Raw genomic sequence first — 15,057 nt, 5'->3', positions numbered from 1 at the left:
CTTTCACCACTAGGCTATCAGGGCTGGCTCTCCACCTCTCTTTTGTATGCACCATTCTCCCAAAGAAACGGAAAATCTCTGATGAAGGCTGCAGGGTCAAAATGCTGCCTTCCTCCATTTAGTAATTTAAATTTATAGCCAATAATATTTCCTCCCAAAATGATACTCTCTCTCTCTACCTTGAACTAGCTTGCTTGTCTCATTTTAGCATCATTGTAGGCATTATCATCTCAAGGAAACCCTTTACGACCACTCCACAGTAACTAAATTAAATCTCTCTCATGGAATCTAACACATGGTTTTGTAAGTCCTTACTTTTCATCTTCTTTAAAGCTACATTTAGAACACATTGACAAATCCTTATCTTTCCAGTGTCTGGTGCTGTTCTTGCCACAGAGCAGGAGCTCAGAATGGTTGTGTTTGATTTAAGAAGTAAGTATTTCCATGGTGTACAATAAGCTTATGGTACAGCTTGGTTTCTGATCTCCTCGAGTTCACAGGTGAGTAGGGGAGACAACATGCAGTGATGTGAATTCAAGGTGGTGACATAGGGCTGCAATATAGGTACGCAGAGATCCATGGGATGAAATAAGTGATAGTATATATGTTTGTGGGGAGGGAAGTGTCATGGACTTCTTCATAAAGGCAGTAGCATTAGTATTATATCAGACTAATGAAGGTGGATTAAATTCTTGGTGGAATTCTTAGAAATGGCCGAAACTGGCAAATTAGCCCTGCATTTAATATTCTAGGGAGCTGAGAAAAGGTTCAACATGAGTAGAACACAGACAATGTGGTTTTGGGAGTTGGGTCATGAAGTAGAAGAGGGACAGAAAACCATCACTGAAGATTTTTCATACAATAATTAACATCTTGGAATTACTCAGATTTATGATATTAAACGGTGCAATGCTGGGATCCCCTCAATGGTGACATTATCTAATTTTATTTTTGTGATTGATATGAAGCTTAATTTCACAACATCTTTTGTATAATTTCATTTTTTTTGAAATGTACTGAGATCGATGATCTAGTCTGGCATATCCTCAATTTGGATAAAGCTTCCACGTGCACATTTGGCGTGTGGTAAGTTTGGGTATATGGTCCATATGCACATCTAAAGAACACTACATCCACTAACTTCTATTCCTACATGCTTGGAGATTAATAAATACACTTGTAAACAACTGATGATTAATGAGAAAACTATGATGGATATTAGAATGTATTTCAAATTAAAAATACTAATCATCAAATCTTATTGGGTGGAAGTAAATCTATCCTTAAAGAGAAATGTATAATCCTAGATTATATATATTTCTATATTATGGTGTATATTTAAATAAAGAAAGTTTGAATTTCTAAGTTCTAAGCATTCATCACAAACTATAAAAAGAGCAGAAAGTAAACACAAGAAAAAGAAAAAACACAAAATGATAACTATTAGAGGAAGTGTTAACAAAATAAAAGACAAACATCAAAAGGATAAATAAAACTAAATTAGATTCAAATAAATGACAAATATGCTCAATAAAATCCTACTACTAGTGTTCAAAGAAAGAGAAAAATTGCAACAAAATAATACCAAGGCTGAAAAGGGAGTAATCTGTGCAGATCATATGGAAAATTTTTAACATGAAGAAAACATAAATAACATCATGTTGATACAATGAAAATTTAGAGGAAATTTACAAATTTCTAGGCAAATAAAAGTGACCAAACTCCCTCAAGAAAAAATGAAAAATCTGAATATTGCCATACCTATTACAGAAATTGAGACCATCCTTTAAAACATTTCTACAAAATTTTATTGTAAGCTATTTATTTGGTACAAAGCTGATGAATCTGCCCAAATATTCAAGAAAAAAATAATATACATCTACTCAAACTCTTCCAGAGAATAGGAAAAACTGAAAACTTTTTGACTCACTTTGAGAGATCAGATTAACATTGGTACCAAAATCTAACAAAATCATTGCAGGAAAGGAAATTACAGGCCACTCTCTTTCTTGGATTAAATTCATTTATCCTAAAAAAAAAATCAAATCAAATCAAGGTTCCAAATCTAGACATATTTTATAAGAAGGACATATCATGACCTAATTTGGTTCATGCAATGTAATTCAGTACACTAATCTCTGAAAAAAGAGAAATAATAATCTTAATAACTGTAAGAAAAACTAGTAAATTTAAACACCTATTACTATTTTAAAACAAACAACAACAACAGAAACAACAATTACCAAATCAGGAACGGAAGGAAACTCTCTTACTCCCATACACAGTATTCACAGAATGGAACTTTATGGTGCACTGTTGAAAGCAAGGATAAGAGAAAACTGTTCAACATCACTGCCTCTATAAGCCGTTAGTCTGGAGGTCTTGCCTGATACAATATTGGCAGGAAAAGAAAGGAAAGGAATAATTTACTTCAAAGGAAGAAGTAAAATTGATGTTATCTTCAGATGATATTATGGTATAAATGTAAAATCCATATAAATTAAGATATTAACTGAGTTTATCGCTGGCTGAATACAAGGTTAATATAGAAAGTTTTGCTTCCATCTAGCCGTCATAAGCATTCAAAATTTAAATTTAAAAAATGACATTTACAACATCTTAAAGTCTGAAGTACCTAGAAATAAATTTAATGAGACTTTCAAAAGGTTCCTGTCCATAAATTTATAGAACAGCATTTAGAAAAATGGAGGAAGACTGAAAGAAGTGGAGGGATAAATCAAATTCGTGACTGAACAGACACAAAATTCTACAGATATCGAAACTGTCCAAATTAATCTACAGTTTCCACAAAATTGCAGCTAAAATGATGACCCGTTCTGTGGAAATTACAATTGATACAATTCTAATGGAAATGATAAAGGAAAAACTTAGCTAAGAAAATCTTGAAAACAATGAATAGAGTTGGAGGACTTACTCTACCTGACATCAAGTATTATAGCACCACAATCGAGGAGGTTCATCAAGAGGATAAACAAGAAAATCAACGGAACCAAATGGTAAGTTCAGATACAAGCTGCTCATATAGGGACTCACGTATACACGTCTGATTTACAAGGAAACACTGAGGAGGAGTGGGAAAATGAAAGCCTTTTCAATAAAGCATGTTGGGTAAATTGGCTGTCTTCATGAAGAAGACAATGACTCGCCAACCCTAACTCACACCATCCACAGAAAACGTTATCAGGCAGATTGTAGTGCTAAACGTGAAAAGTGAGAGAATTTAACGGACATGAAGGGGAAGGAGCAATGCCCCTGTAGAAGGAAAAAGCATCTATTGATACCTGCAGGGATGAGTGGGCACGGAACAGATTCAGAACCACATGAAGATTTGGGAATCTTAAAAATCAGGGCAGAGGTAGTAGAGGTAGGCAAGACCAAGGTTATACAGTCTTTTTGGTCTTCCTAAGAGTTTGTTGGATTTTTTAATGGAGAATAAACATGATCCCACTTACATTTAGAAGTATCACTTGTGATAAAGGACAAGGGCAGGGAATCAGAGTAAAAGGATCTTATGGTAACATAGGAGAGAAGTGACTAAAATCTTAACAGAAGTGGTGGAAGTGAAATCAAGATGAAATGTACTGGAGATCATTTTAGATGGTAGAAATGGTCTCATTTTGAAACTCCCGAGGAGTGAGGTCTATGACTTGGTCATCTCTGTTTCCCTAGAATGTAGCATATTATCTGGCTCATGGAGGTTTTCCAATAACTGCTTGCTCATTGAATGAGTAAATCTAGGCCATAGCTTACAGGGGTATAGCTCAGAGAGACAGGGAGGACATTTGGTTTTCTGCTGAGAAAAAAGTGCTTTCCTGAATATGCAAGATAAATACTGAGAAGGATAATAGCGTTGTTTACTTACTCATAAGTAAGATGGGCAGTGTTAACTAGGAATGGTTCCCTGCAGAGCATTCTGTTATTTGGTGCCTGGAGCAACAAAGGAAGACAATTGGCTAAACTTACCCAATGCCTTCTTTGGGGGCATGCGAATGAGAGAGAATGACTGAACCTGGGCTGAGGACACTTTGCATCTCTCCCCAGACATGGATAAGTGTGTGAAGTGTCCAGATCATCAGTATGCCAACAGAGGGTGTGATTGCTGCCTCAAAAAAACTGTGACCTTAGTGGCTTTTGAGGACCCCTTAGGGATGGCCCTGGCCTGCACAGCTCTGTGCTTTTCTGTCCTCACAGCTGTGGTGCTGGAGGTCTTTGTGAATCACCAAGACACTCACATAGTCAAGGCCAATAATCGGACTCTCAGCTACATCCTGCCCATCTCCCTCACCCTCTGCTTCCTCTGCTCCTTACTCTTCATTGGTCGTCCCAAGACAGCCACCTGCAGTCTTCAACAAATCACATTTGGAGTTGTATTTACTGTGGCTGTTTCCACTGTCTTGGCCAAAACTATGACTGTGGCTGTGGCCTTCAAGGTCACTGCACCAAGGAGAAGGATGAGGCAGTGGTTGGTGACAGAGGAACCTAACTTCATCATTCCCATCTGCTCCTTTATCCAGCTGAGTTTCTGTGGAATCTGGCTGGGAACCTCTTCTCCCTTCATTGACACAGATGCACACTCTGAATACGGCCACATCTTCATCATGTGCAACAAGGGCTCGGTCACTGCTTTCTACTGTGTCCTGGGATACCTGGGCTCCTTGGCCCTGGGCAGCTTCACTGTGGCTTTCCTGGCCTGGAACCTACCTGACACCTTTAATGAAGCCAAGATCCTGACGTTCAGCATGCTGGTGTTCTGCAGTGTCACCTTCCTCCCCGTCTACCACAGCACCAAGGGCAAGGTCATGGTGGCCGTGGATGTCTGCTCCATCTTGGCCTCCAATGTGGGGCTATTTGGCTGCATCTTTGCTCCCAAGTGCTACGTTATTTTCCTAAGGCCAGAGAGAAACACATCAAATATGTAACGAATAAAACACATTCAGCGAGAAAATAATCGAAATGTAAGTTATTTTCATAGGTCACAAGAACTTGCATACACTTGAAAAATAAACTACCACATTTTTGCATATCCACTTTAAGTACCAACTAAACTTACATTACATCTCCACTTAATTTTTTGCTTTACGTTTCTTTTGGCTTTGTAAAATTTTCCTCGGGCATTCAAATGAACAAATACAAAAACATTCATACTAATTCTCCTCTAAAATTATGTGTGAAAGATTGCGAAAATGGCGACACATTAGTCTTCTCCCACTGTCTGTTTGGTCATAGCATCCCACGTTGACTCTGGGTAGACTTGGCCTTGTAACTTGCTTTGGCCAATGGGACATTAACAAATGACCTAAGCAAAGGCATGAAAAACACTTGCTCATTGTTGGTACTTGTCCTTCTCTGTCTGCCCTTGGGAAGCCTGAGGCCATCAATATGTGAATGAGTCTAGATAGACTGCACATCTCTATTACTCCAGGTGACTTCAAGTCAACAATCAGATATGTGAGTAAGGCCGTCCTAGACCAGCCAATCCGAGCTGAGCAACCAATAGGTCAAGATCAAAATAACTGCCCAATTAGCCCAGAGAATCTTGAGAAAAAATAAACTATTCTTATTTGTAGCCACCAAATTTTATGTTGGTTTGTTATACAGCAGAAGCTAACTGATACATTATGCTACCATTTATATATGTCTTCTCATTATTTGTGTAATTATCACAGATTTCTATTTCTTTATCCAATATCATAGACTGGAATAATTTTCTCTAGATTAAGTTTCTGAAAGAAAATCAGAGACCATATCACGTTCAATTTTACTTTTTCTCCTTCCTCTTTTCAACCAGACATCTTTAAGCATATATATTAAGAATATCTTCACTAATTTTAAGATTATGGATATTCTTCTATATTGTCATCCACCACTGTTATACGCGGGGGATTTTTACTTTTAATTTTAGCTCTTATAATCCATTTGGAATGATTTACTTGTGAATAATGTTAGTTGATGGTCCAGTGTTTTATTTTACAAATGGATATCTTTTAGTCTATAAAACAATCACTGCATCATTTTAAAGGTTGATTTGAAGTATATGGAATCTGAATAATGTTTGGAAAACTATCTTTGAAACACTGTTTTCAGTCACAAGTATAGTATATCTCTCCATTTAATCTGAGCTTTTACATGCTTTGTATCTCTTTATAATCTTCTTCATATAACTAATGTGTAGTTCCAATTATTTTAACTACTCATCTTAAATAATTCATTGCTCTTAGGAATGGAATAATTACTTACATGTTTAAACTAATTCTTACTCATATAACAGTATTTTTGATGTTTCATATAGAAATCTAGCTTCCTTTAACATTACTGCACTTATTTACCAGTTCTAAACTTTGTAAGTTATTTCCCACTAAAATAATAGATTTTCTCTTCTTCTCTAATATTATTTACCTCTTATTCTGTTGATTCTCGTTTTTTCATGACTGGGCTCTCCAATATCACACTGAATCACAATAGCGTTTGCCAGGAGCATTTTCCTCTTCTTAAGTGTAGCGTAAACATCAGATAAATTCCTTGTCAGGGCAGAGCAGGCATCTAAGAGAGAGAAAGTAAAAACGTGAAGGGGAATCATTTCAAGCTGTAAATTAACAGACTTGCTTCTCTTGGCTGTTTGGAGCTGGAGTGTTATGCAATGCGGCCAGCTGAGTATCAGAGGATCTCTCTCTAGTCCCAGGAATTAGTCTTGGTCAAATCTCTCAACCTCTTTAGACCTCATTTTCTTCACCTGTAACATGAAGCGTTGGATGAGTCTTTTTGAGTTCTGAAATCTGGTGACTCAAAGATACCCTTCACCCAGATGCACTTGACAAAGACCAGAGAGAAAATTTAGTTGTCTTCTTCTGCATCAACATTATTATCCACATCACCACTTAAAGACATATCAAATGTCTACTTTTGCATGACACTGATAAAACAGGTTCCATACCAAATTGCTGTTTGTTGGGATAACAAATCTAGAGTTAATTGTTTAGAGGTAAGCATAGAGATGGACCCTGCTGGAACCAGCGGTCAATGGGCCAAAAAGTTTTGCTTTATTTTACAGCGAGGCTGTGGAAACATTCCCTAATACACCAGAATTATTCCGTACTTAGAAAGTATGAAATAAATGGGAGCCTTGAATCCCTGGTTACGAGCTAATAAGGATATGATTTTTAAAATTTTGCTAATGATGGCATTTGCCTGCTATGCGGCTGTTTTCTGGTGACTAAAGAGCAGATGTATTCAAGGCCTCTTTCATTTCTTTAATAAATATTTACTCAGCTCCTGCCACTTGCTGCAAGATAGCAGTGATCTACCCTAAGAGCATTTATATTCTAGTAGGGTGTCACAGACCATAAACAAAAAGATAATTTTGAAGTGATCAATAAAGTTACATATACGTCAGACTTTTTTCATTCTGGACTATTATTCACCCTTTCCCTTCTTTTACTGTTTCCCAGAACTCTAAGCATGGACTTGAACTCCCAGAAATCATGGGTCTCAAGTTTCTTCTCGCAACACCCCTGTTTCAAAGACATAATGTTGATCATCTGAGAGTATGTCTCTTTAAGACTAAGTTCCTAGGAATCAGCATTATTTCATCACTTTCTTGAGAGGACAGATGATATTATGAAGGGAAAACAAAATATCATATGGTATTTATACACGAAATGATGTTTCCACTCATTGTTTTATATAATGTGGTGTGATTTGGGGTAAGGCAGTTACTCCTTCTGAGACAGTGGTAATAATACCCTGAAAAGCATTCTATAGAGATTAAATGAAAGAAAGTATGAGAAACTGCCTTGTAAATTGGAAAGCAATCTATTTCATCTTATTTATTGTAATAACATTTTCATTTATCCAATCCTTTTTGACTCTACACAGCCTGCCTAGACTGAGTTTTATCATTTATTCAACAATAATAATGGATCAAATTGGTTAAGTATTAGAAATTTCATTTGGTTCAACTTAATTAATAGGCCATCAAAATATTTAATTTAGTTATAATTACAGTTAAATTTTTCATGTTGCCTTACCATGTGCCAGGCACATTCTAGGCATCTGACATGTATTCACTCATTTAATGCTCACGACAATTCCATGGAGACAATACTATTAACCCCTATTTTATGGATGAGGAATATTAGAGGTTATATAATTGTCCAAGTTCACACAGCTGGTACCCAGGCAGTCTACCTCCAAAATCTCTTTTAGGGATCCACTAGCAGTCGTGGAGCTTACATTGTAAAAGGATCACCATGGTTCCTGGTTGGGGAATGGACAAGAGGGGACTAAGCAAGAAAGCACATGGCTACTGAAATGATCCAGGCAAGCAATTCTGAATACAGGATTTCCTTCCTTTTTAAGGCTGAATAATATTCCATTGTATAGATGTCCCAGATTTTCTTCATCCTTTCACCCACGGATGCACAATTAGGTAGTTTCCATCTCTTGGTTATTGTGAATAATGTTGCAGTGCATTTTGTCAAACGATTTCCTGGCACTTAGTGAGTTTGAAAAAATTCTTCTTATACACATTAGTTACTGTAATGAACTACCTTTCTAAATGTCTAAAGTTTAAATATTTGTCATTCTACAGAAATACCTTGCCTAATCATGACTTGTGTTGTTATCAGTACATGAATGATCTAAGATTTTTGTACAAAAATTTGTTATAATGGCTTTTTTTTCATGTATTCAGGAACCTGGCATAATATGGGTATTCCTTGATTCTTGATTTTTAGTTGAGTTTTCTAGTAAGCCTTTAAGAAAGGAAGTATCTTCCTGGATGTGAGGCAGAGAGCAGAAAAATAATAAAGTGATTGTTATATTTAATTATATCAAAAGGATACAAAACTGTCGCTTTGCTAAATTGTTTTTACACACCCTTTGCTTATTTGTAAGAATGGCACATATCGTTTTATTAATGAAAAGAAAATTCAATAAACAATTTTAACATAAAACAATATCTATTGAGAACTTATATGAAAATTTTAGCAATATGCTGTCACCAATTTCCTCACCAGCAAAATGGAGATAAATAATACCATCTTCCTTATGGGTTGCTGTGAAAATACTCAAGAGTAATGTACGTAAAATGTTTATCACCATGTCGGTGGGAAAGTGATGCCCCATTCATTTTTCCACCGGGATGATGACAGCTTTTTTTATGCTTGAAGTCTGTAGTTTTCAAAATATGTTCTACTGTTGTAAAGTGAATCCTTTTTACAAACTCTTTGTAGAGTTCGATGATCCCTTTGGAATACAAATTCAGGCTCCTGTGTGTGTGTGTCTATACGCACATCTCTCAAATAATACTTCAAGCCTTATAATGAAAAGCTACCTTCCCCACTCTTGACTCTGGTTCCAAAAACAACTTCAATTTTCTGGTTGAAAATCTATATTTCTAAATTAGCTACTCATACAACATTTTCATTTTTCAGCTTTTGACTATTTATACTTACTTTCTTCTCTGAAACAATCAGCATGAAGAGTTCTTACATATGTGAAAAACATAATTCCCCTTGCCCAATATAACAATTTAATGAATTAGGATAAATCAAAATTCAATGTCTACTGTTTTATGAAATAAGTGTTTACCATTTTATAGCATATGAATCTTATCCAGAGATGTGCTACGTCAGATATTATGAATACATTTTCTGTCTCACTTTTTCCTTTCACCTTTTATATGGGAAATTTCTCTTGTTTCTTTGTTGTCTTCCTCTGGATTCATCACTGGTTCATCTCCTTCCACCGGAAATTTAAATCTCTTTCCAGTAACTTCTGACGCATGAGACAATTCATGGGCTTCAGGTTTTGCTTGGGGACATCCCTCTTGGGCTTCAACATATACACAGGCCCACATATGCACAGTATGTCTGGAAGGATAGAGGAGAAAAGGATGTTTATCTCTGTGCAAAAGGACTGGGAGACAGAGGTAGAGTGAGAATATTTTACTGACTTTGCACCACTCTTTGAAGTTTTCCTATATGTGTATCTAGGACGTAGTGGCCTCTCTGCCACCAGTTTTTAAAATTAAAATAGCGTTATATCGTGATCTCCTGGTTTGGGACAGCAAGGTGTAGAGAAATGTGAATATATGATCCAATATTTTAACGAAATTAAGTAAAGCAAACCCGCACAAAATATTTATAATTTAAAATATGGGCACATCATTCTATGAGTCTGTGTAAAGGTGGGGAAAGGAATGAAGAAAAGCTGTTCAACATGCAGCTACCTGTACAGTCTAGGGGTCCACGGAAAGCTCTGCCTCCAGCCCTGCCCCTGGAGCTCATTTCCTCCCCCTGTGAAGTCCACCTGACTTATTCCAGCCACACCCCCGCCTCTTCCCACCCCTGGAACTGGTCTCCGCCCACAACCTTCAGGCCTGGCTCCGCCCACAGCCTGGTCCCCGCACACAGCCCCGCCCCTAGACCTGGTCCTGTCCCTGTTGCTGACCCAGCCCGCTGCCCGCCCTAGCACTCACTCTAGAAACTAGACACCTCCCTCAAGGTTGGGGTGCGCGGCCCCGTCCCGCCCCGCACACCGCCTCGACCCAGAGCCCCCAAACGGCCGTCGTCCCCGAACTTCCGTCCTCCCCGAACGCCCGCCCGAGACCAGAAGTGGAGGCGCGGGCGGCGTCGTGGATGGAGCCAGGGGCTTGGCGGTGTGTTCTGTCTTCTAGGCGCGGATGGGATTCTCGTGGACGTTTGCCCTCAGGGGCGGGCCTCATTGAGCGGCGGACTGTCCTGGCTTGGGTCGGGGTCCAGGGAGGCGCCTGGGCCGCGGGCAGCCGCGTCAGGGCCCGGCGTCTCTCTGTCTCCCCACAGCTACATTTCCCCCGGGCTGTTCGCTCAGGGCCCCCGAGGCTGCTGTTCCTCCTGGGTCCGGGCGCCGCTGTCCCCTCCTCAGAGTCCCCGTCACCGTCCTCCCTGTGATTTTGTCCCCAGGGGGCTTATCCGCGTCTGCAGGAGGTGTTCGGGTTGTTATAAATGGGGGCGCTCCTGGCGTCTAGAGGAGGAGGCAGGGATGCTGCTCAGCATCCTCCAGGGCCCAGGACGGCCCGACACAGAATTGCCCAGTCCCAGATGTCAGTGGTGCCGAGGTTGGGAAACCTGCTTCAGGGCCTGAAAATCTCCGGAGCCCTGAATGAAGTGTGGAAATTGTTGACAATTCAGCGAGTCAATTACAGGGTCTCTAAATGACAAACTTATTTAAAGGGTCCATAATCACCAAAACATCTCTGTCCAGCCAAGTGAGTTGAGTGACTCAAGTGCACACAGCACGAAGCTACTTTCTCCCATCTCGGGGAGCAGCAGGTGGCTGGATAGGAATCGGGAAAATCCAGTCACAGCCAACAGTTACAGTTAAATCAGTAAATACAAAAAAAGAAGAGTGAATGGGGTGGCCTTTCCATCCAACACCCTATAAAAGGCCTCAAAAACTTGTTTGCCCTTTTTTTTCCCCCCTCAGACACGAAAAGCATCTGTGGAGCTCAACTTTGAGGTGAAACCGGGCTCAGGGTCCACCTGTCCTCGCTGATCCATGGATTTCTGTGTGACCAGGTGAGTACCCTGTGGACCTGGTACCAAGAGGTTCCGGCAGCCTCCACTGTGCAGAAGACCTGCCAGTGGGGTATCCTGGGCTCGGGTTGTCACCACATGGACTCACTGAGAGTGAGGGTATCTTGAGAAAAATTATTGATGTTTGATGGATTATATTCAAGGGAAAGATGTTAAACTGTGTGTGGTTCTGTGTGGTAAATATTTCAGTAAGTAGAGTTATATGCAAATAAGAACATATGAAAGAAACGTAAATAACTGCAAATGTGGATTATAGTAGAAAATATAGATTTACTTGCATTGCATAATACTCAAAAGTCAGGATTTATATATATTATAAACACAAAAATGTTTTGCGTGTGTATGTAGTATTAGAAGACATCCCATGAAATATTAGCAGGGATACTCAGCAACATTCCTCAGAACCATTCACTTTGACTTCTAAAATCCTGTAAATCCTCCACAAAAATTTGAAATAGAGGAACATTCAGGGAAAAAGATAATTTGAACTTCTTTGTATTAATAAAAAATTTAAAAATTTTTAAATACAGATACATTTTTAAATACAGATACATCTGTATTTTAAATACAGATACATTTTGAGCATTTATTTCTTTATGACATTTCAAATCATTTGGAGGAATACCAAGGAACACTGTAGATTGAAGGGAAGGGCAATAGTCTCCAAAAAGACTGTCCTCACCACCTTGCCTTCTAAAGGGAATTAACTTTGTTTCTTGAAACTTTTCTAAAATAATGGTCTGGTGATTCACGTTGCAGAGAATCTTGTTAAGTAATTTTGTATTTAGTTGTTGGCTTCTACTAATTTTGTGTGTGTGTGCCTTTTTCATTCTAGCTTTCTTGTGACGTTCTTGAGGGGAATTTGTGCTTGTCATGCAATAGCTAGTCTCTGAGTGTATAATTTATGGTGACCAACCATCCTCATTTATTCAGGACAGAGGGTTTTTCAAGGACACAGGACGTTTAGTCTTCAAACCAGGGCAGTCCTAGACAAACCGGGATGGTTCCTCATCTCATGAGCCAGGCACTGGGCCACATGCATGGTGACCTGGAGAACCAGAGAGACCTTGTCCCACCTCCATGGAATTTATATTGTATTTGGGAATTTGGATTTTAGACAGTTAATGATGAGAGTGATGTGAGAGTTTGGCACAAGGGGACTCAACTTGAGGGGGCAGGGAAGGCCTCTTGAGAAGGACTGATATTTAGCTTGAGAGCTAGAGTTGGGACTGGATTTAGCTAGTTGGAGGGTTAGACTGGAGTGAGTGTGTGGGAGTGTGTTCAAGAAAGTGTTTCAGGCAGAGGGACCCGCATGAGGAGACACTGAAGCAGAGAGCGTGGTGTGTCCATGAACTGAGAAGAGGGATGGCTGAGCTGAGTCAACACAGGGGGAGAGGTGTGAGCCAGACCAGCGAGGGGGACAGGCTGGACCAGGTCAGGAGTGACTTGGGACTCTGTTCTAAGACCAGTGGGAAGACTCTGGAGAGATGCGAGTAGAAGGATGATGTAATTAGTGTTTGGTCTAAACACGGGGGTTAAAATGGACTTCATCGTTAAGAATGAAGACTTAAGAGGCAAGATGGGAGGTGCTGGGAATAAGATTAGGAATAAGATGATTGTTCCCTACGCCTGGCTGATGGCTGTGGAGCAAGAAATAAGTAAAAGAAAAGACCTTGGAGTGTAGAACCGAGAGAATGTAACGGTACTTTCTTGCCTGCATGTGTCAGATGGCACAGGGCACTGACTGTGCTCCTCGCTGCTGTCCGAACAGACCTGCAGGTGCCCCCTCGCACAGATCTGTGTGTTCACCCCTCTTTGCCACTCACATGCCCCCCTCCACATCCTAAAGGAAGTCAGGCCTTACTTGTGAGGGTGTTGTCTCACACGGGAGACACCTAGGAGAACCCCTGCAAACATCAGAGCAGCCCCTTCAGCATCTCCCTCAGCCTCCTCCCTTCCCCTCTCTCGCCTTCCGCACCCAGAAGGCCCCCTGCTCAGTATTCCACATCCCTATGTTCTTACTCCCCCAGGCTTGAGAAGGGTGGGGCAGTCACTGGGGTGGACATCATCTGCACCTTCCACTCTGACCCCCGCAGTTCCCGGGCTGGACAGAGAGTGACTCTACTTGGAGTTGAGCCATGAGACCCAAGGCGTCTCCCACCTGGGCTCCTTCACTCTGGACGGGGACAGCCTCTACATCAGTGGTGAGGGGCTGTGCTACAGCCATGCTGTCTCTCCCAGTCGGAGTTCTGTGTTACCTCCTTTGCTCTAAAGTGAGCTATGATCCATCTCTCTATCCACCCGGTCTGGGTTCAGACTTCTCATCACTGTGTGATCACAGGGTCCAGCCACCTTCCATCTCGTTGCCTCACCCTTGAACAACTCTCCCCTCTTCCCCTCTGCTTTCCTCTCTGCTTTTCCCACAAAGGTCCCTACATCCTCCCTCTCCTTAATCCTTTATGTTCACCCCAACTCTTGCTCAGCTCGTCTTGCCTTCTCTCCACAGGTTACACCTATGGAGCCGTGGCCCCAACTACAACCAGTGAGTATTTCTGGCCCTGATCTCCTGGGTCCCGTCCGCATTTGGGGTTGAGGAGCACATGTTCTCCTACACCTGCTGTCCTTGGTGAGGGAAGGATATGGAAGGGCCCTAATTCATCCCTTCTCTCCCTCCCGGGTTCTGGTGGAGAGTCCCAGCCCAGGGTGAGAAAGCCTTAGACACAGACATGTTCTCCACACATTCTGACCCCACGTGTTTACACTTTAATTCTGCTAAAACGACGCCCTTGGTCCTCCTTTTCCACGTATCCCATCCGTCTGTCCAGTTTTCTGCCCGTCCATCTGTCTCTCCTCCGAGTTCAGTCTCTCTTGTTCACCTATCTATCTCTCTTGGGCTCCTCTCATCCACAGGCTTGCTCATCCCTCTACTCACACAGTCACCCGTCCCCTCACCCTCATTTATGCTTCATCTGTGAATGGTGGTCCTGGGACAGCCACTGCTGGAGCCCGGGTGAACTTGGGGGCTCCTCCCACTCTATCCCTCCCTGAAGAGAGCCCTCGCCACAGCTCCCGAGCCAGCCACCACGTGCCTGCATACTGGATCATCACCTGTGCTACCAGAAGCCACCACAGGTATCGGGGGCCCCTTTTCCTTCCCAAGAGAAGTTCTCCGGCCCCAATCCTCCACCAGCCAGTTGTGATGCAGGAGCTGGGAAGCCAGGGTGTGAAATTCTGGTTTGAGGGCAATCATGCTGATCACAAAGATTATACCAACGATTCAGTCTAAGGCCAGCCCTCAGAGAGTCCCTAGTCTTGTGAAATTAACACACCATTATAATACAATGTGGGATGTTTCGGGGAGAGGCAGCTGGCATAATTTGGAGGGGAAGAGCTTGCTAGAGAAAGTTTCACCAGAATGGAGTCTTTAAGAATGAATAGGAGGGACTCTGGCAAATAGAGGATG

Source organism: Diceros bicornis, assembly GCF_020826845.1.
Source record: "Diceros bicornis minor isolate mBicDic1 chromosome 30 unlocalized genomic scaffold, mDicBic1.mat.cur SUPER_30_unloc_3, whole genome shotgun sequence".
In the NCBI taxonomy this organism is placed as follows: domain Eukaryota; kingdom Metazoa; phylum Chordata; class Mammalia; order Perissodactyla; family Rhinocerotidae; genus Diceros; species Diceros bicornis.
The sequence above is the reverse complement of the archived record's forward strand: the minus strand, read 5'-3'. Positions refer to the sequence as shown.